Source organism: Myotis brandtii, unplaced genomic scaffold (assembly GCF_000412655.1).
Source record: "Myotis brandtii unplaced genomic scaffold, ASM41265v1 scaffold293, whole genome shotgun sequence".
Classification (NCBI taxonomy): Eukaryota; Metazoa; Chordata; class Mammalia; order Chiroptera; family Vespertilionidae; genus Myotis; species Myotis brandtii.
This window is the reverse complement of record NW_005361201.1, coordinates 1,034,775-1,040,032: the sequence shown is the minus strand read 5'-3', so window position 1 is coordinate 1,040,032 and position 5,258 is coordinate 1,034,775. Positions and strand designations below refer to the sequence as shown.

The 5,258-nt window shown below is 42.6% G+C and overlaps 1 protein-coding gene across 2 annotated transcripts in view; it reads right to left on the bottom strand.

Annotated features, from left to right (window-relative positions):
• HTATIP2 (HIV-1 Tat interactive protein 2, 30kDa) overlaps positions 1 to 127 on the bottom strand; it is an 18,260-nt gene extending 18,133 nt beyond the window's left edge. For both annotated transcript variants that reach the window (XM_005869400.2, XM_014542234.1), the window contains exon 1: positions 60 to 127. The gene's annotated coding sequence lies outside the window, so the exon portion shown is untranslated. The remainder of the gene's footprint in view (positions 1 to 59) is intronic.
• Between the last annotated feature and the right edge of the window lie 5,131 nt (positions 128 to 5,258).

The following is a 5,258-nucleotide window of genomic DNA, read 5'->3' as shown; positions in this document are numbered from 1 at the left end:
CTGTGGGTGCCCCTCCCAGATCCGCCTTGGGGGTCGGCGGCGGCCACGCCCATGCCTACCCGGCTTCTTCTTCCTGGTGACTCGGCTGCGTGGCTCCCTCGCCCCGCCTACAAGGGCGGGACTTGGGGGAAAATGCAAAGTTCTCACTGCAGCCTGGATGCTGGTCGAGTGGGCGTGAGAGCATGTGGCTGCACAGGGGGCAAGGGATGAGGCCCTGACACCTCCAGGACCCGCTCCCCTGCGTTCTTCTTCACCCCCTGGGCTGACCTTACCTATATTTGAGGTCTCAGCCAATAGACTTGACTTTCTCTGGTCCCTTTCTAAAACCTGTAATTTCAGTTGGGCATTGGGCATTTTCATCTCAAATTCACCCATGTCAAAATGTAAACCTTCCCACCCAACCACCCCAAAGAAGAATAAAACAAAGCTATTCCTTGCCTTTCTCGGGTGTCACTATTCCTCTGCATTCACACGCTCCTCACCCCTCCCCTTTGGGCCTCCTGGTGATCCAGACCACAGTAATCATCAGCCTGGAAAAACCTTGCTCTGGGAGGTAAGACACCACCTCTGTCTCATTGCTGTAACCCCAGCTCTTGGGACAGTGTTTAGCACTTAATAGGTGCTCAAAAAATTCCTTTGCATGAAAGAATTTCTCTATAGTCTATACCTTATATATGAGACCTAGAAGGAGAGTAAGGGGTCACCTTGTCAAACATCCTTACTTGACAAATGATGCTCAAGGATGCGGTATGACTTGTTAAGTCTCAGGCATGTTCTTTAATGGAGACAACATAGCAAAGGGTTTTAAAAAAATAAAGGAAGGAGAAAACATGGCCAGTAACTCATGGGCAAAGTGCCCTGCCCACAGCACCCCCCTGGCCTTCAGAGCTCATCTTTTCCACATCATGCCACCTCAAAGGACAGTTCCCTGCTGAGCGGAAGTCTGCTAAGGTGGCATGTCTTCTTTCCAAGGTGAGGGAAGGTACATAAAGGACATGAGGGTCCCATGCAGAAGACAGTGAAGGAGCACCAGGTAGGGCAGAGGGTTTATTCAAGACAGAGGGCCGGAGGAGCAGGGAAACCACACATGGCATGAGCCCTGAAAGTCAAGAAGAGGTGTAGAAATGGTGTATTCGTGTCCTAGGGCTGCTATAACAAATTACCACAAACTGGGCGGCTTACAACAACGGAAACTCCTTCTCTCACAGGTCTGGAGGCCAGAAGTCTGAAATCAAGCTGTCGGAGGGCCATGCTCCCTCGGGAGGCTTAGGAGAGAATTTTTCACTTCTTTCAGCTTCTGGAGGCTCCAGGGGTTCCAAGGTTGTGGCTGCAAGACTCCAATCTCTGCCTCTGTCTTCAAATGGTCTTCTCTTCTGTGTGTCTGTGTCTTTTCTCCTTTCTCGTATAAGGATACTTGTCATGCATGCCCTAACCAGTTTGGCTCAGTGGATAGAGCGTCAGCCTGAGGACTGAAAGGTCCCAGGTTTGATTCCGGTCAAGGGCATGTATCTTGGTTGTGGGCTCATCCCCAGTAGGAGGTGCATAGGAGGCAGCTGATCGATGTTTCTCTCTCATCGATGTTACTAACTCTCTATCCCTCTCCCTTCCTCTCTGTAAAAAATCAATAAAATATATTTTTAAAAAAACACATTTATAACAAACTAAAAAGAAAAAAAAGAATACTTGTCATTGGATTTAGGGCCTGCCCATATAATTCAGCATGATCTAATCTGAATATCCTTAGCTTAATTACATCTATAAAAATCCTTTTCCCACACAAGGTTACATTCACAAGTTCTTGAGGTTAGGAATGTGTGTGTGTGTGTATATATATATATAAATTGGGGGGGACACTATTCAGCCTACTACAGATGACAAATAGTACAAATGTTAATCAAATTCTAAACAAAAGGGTTGCTTGATGTGCTACATTTAGTGATTTAGTGGGTGGAGCTGGAGCTAGAAGTAGTATGCAGAGAGCAGGTAAAAATAGAAGAAGGCTTTTGGTTGAAGCTCTTGTCATAGTAACCTATAGGATGAAGGCATGGGCCAAAGCAGGAGAGAGGAAGAGGTGATGCATATGAGAGACCTTATAAAATAACTATCATACTTGGTCACTTGAAGTTCTCTGCAACAATATGGGAAGAGCATAGAACTTCAAATGATAAGACCCAGGTATAAGCCCCAGCTGCTACATTGACTACTGTACATTTGGTCAAGTTTTTAATTTTAGTCTCCTCATCTATACATTGGGGATAATGGCAACACCAGCATACTGCACAGATTTATGGCACAGCTCAAATTAAATACCAAATGTGAAGGCCATATAGGTTGGTAGTTAAGTATATAGGCCATGGCACCAGTCCACCTGGTTTAAAATCCTCACTCCATTACCAGCTAGCTAAGTAAGTGACTTTGAGCAACTTCCTTAAACTTTCTGTTTCTTGGTTTTCCCATCTGTAAAGTATGACTGATAATTATTACCTAAATCATGGAGTTTTTGTTGGAGGGTTAAATAAAATGATCCAAATGAAAGCACTTAGATCTAGTATGTAGTAAGCATGGAATAAATATTATCTTGTTATGGAAAATAACTTGGTAGGTATGTAAGTACTATGGCTGTGACTTGCAAATCTGGCTCCCCATGGGCATCTCTTGAAGCTTTAGAAAAATAAAGATGACGGGGCCTTGCCCTAGTCCTACTGAATCAGGATCAGTGGTTTTTAAAGCTCTTCAGGTGATTCTGCCGCACACAGGAGAAATTCACCAATGCAGGACATGTTATTAGGACCCATTTCCTGATAATATTCATAAGGAGAATAAACATGGTCTTCGCCTCAGGGAAACTGTATAGTGACCTGCTGCATCCTGAGCTTCTCTTCTTTCTGTTTTAGAAGCACTTATATAACCCTTAGTCCCATTACTCACTTTGTAAGTATTCAGTTGTTTAATGCCTGCAACTTCCTCATGAAGCAGGAATTATTTTTATTACTGATAAGGAAACTGAGGCACAGAGAGGTTAAGCAGCTCACCAAAAGTCACCCAGTTAGAAAGTGGTAGAATCAGCACTGGAACTACAGTCTTCTGGCTCAGAGAACTACACCAAACAGATTCTTTCAAAGCTGTAGTGTCTCTCAAAGCATGTCACCTCTTTAAACCTCAGTTTCCTTACCTGTAAAGTGAGGATTATAACATTACTGACTTCTTAGGAAACTTGTAAAAATTAAGCAAAATGCTGCATGTAAATCACTCAGCAATGTCTTTAGTACCTCTGAGCGCGAAATGAAAGTCAGCCACTACTGTTAATAATTTTTACATTATCACTAATTACTCAGTTTCATGGAAACATAGTGCAGGTTCCAGCTTACGTCTAACTAAGAATCTGAAATACCTGAGCCTGTTTGTCCAGTGGCTGGGCCAGGACACCTGATTCAAGCCAACGTCGGATCTGACACTTGCTTTCACTTCCTGAGCCTCTGTTCCTGCCCAGTGGCCACGTGAAAGAGCCCTATAGTGCACAGGGAGAACTGGGAAGCTAACGGGCCATTTCTTGGGAACAAGCAGAAAGCTCTGCAAGACATTGAAGAACAAGGGCCCTTTTAAGTAAAGGAAAAGTGAATGCTTACGTTTTCTTCTTCCCAGAGAACCTGCTGCTTTAATTTCTCAAGGAATTCAGAGTCTTAGAGAGAGAGAGAGAGAGAGAGAGAGAGAGATATCAACGAGAGCAGTTTTGCCAGATTACACACGTGACTACTTCCCGAAAACACCTAAGTGCGTTTTATAAGTTGTGTGAGTTTCTAGGAACAGAAGTGGAAGGAAATTCAAACGGATAAGGTTCATTACAGCCTAGTGGGACTGGGGAAACCCAGGTGACAGAACTTTTTACAATTCCTGACACAAGCACTGATTAGAGTAACATGCAGAGAGGGAAAACAAAAGTGTAATCTGTAAGTGTGTGTGTGTGTGTGTGTGTGTGTGCATGCGCGCGAGTGCAATCTGTGTGTGTATGTAGAAAATAAATCCAGATTCGGTTTCCTGAAAGCATCAGCACTCTTAATTACTTTCCACTACAGAGCACAAGGGGGCGCCAGAGACGGTGGACTATTTTGTTTACCCTGGAAACCACTAGTGTCAGAAAATTCTCTCTGATTTTTTTCTGTGAAGACTCTTACTATTTAGTTCTCTTAATTTTTTTTTTGAAAAATGAAACAACTATGTGTGTAAGTTTACTGACTAATACTTTCGGGTGAGGTGGGTAGCTCACAAATGAAAAAGATAAAATAAGTAAGCAATGTTGGAGAAGACAGAGGGTAAAGGAAATTGCTAGTGATGAGTCCATTCCTTTGTCAAACATTGATGAGTTGCTTTCTGTGTGCCTACTAGTTAGATGCTATGGGTGCAAAGAGAAATGAACCCACAATTTTGTGTTGAACTCATTAATAACATCAGAAGTAAAACTTTTCATAATACTTTATTATTTGCAACTCTCCTTATCCTCTTCATCTATTCACCTATTAACATCTTCAGAGGAAGTCTGTGTAATAGTTAAGCACAAAGGATTTGGGTTCAATTCTCAGTTCTGCCACTTTCTACCTATTAACCTCTCTGTGCCCTAGTTTCCTCATTTGTAAAACCGGATGATTATAATACCGGGTGTTGGGAAGATTAAATGAGAATCCATGCAAAGTGCTTGAAACCGTGTCATATTTAACAGCTCAGTGTCTATTAATTATTATTCAGATACTACCCATCCTTGGAAATCCAGCTGAAATGAGAGATGGAGAGAAAGTGAGCCTTTATTTGATAGAATTATTCAGGCCAATAGATTGTCTTTTGTTTCAATGACTTGCAACAGAAAGAATCCTGACTGATAGAGCAGCTATATTTCTTACTGTCCTAATTTGTGTCAGTTACTGTGCTATGTGCTTTCCATATTTTAACTGTTATCTTTTAATCATCACAATAGCTCTATGAGGTAGAGATGAGGTAAATACTAATATTATTCCCATTTTACAGATGAGGAAACTAAGAGTAAAAACCATTAAGTAACTCATCTAAGATCACACAACCAATAAATGGAAGAATTAACACTGGTCCAGACTCTGGGGCTTCTCTGACCCCCAGCTTTGTCAGGATTACCACCTAACAGACTCCAGGACTCACTGGCCACCAGAGGACAGAGGGATAAATATGAGGAACACTAGCCAGGACCTTTCTTCTCCTTTCCAGGATTGAGAGTTTCTTTCCACCGGCCATCC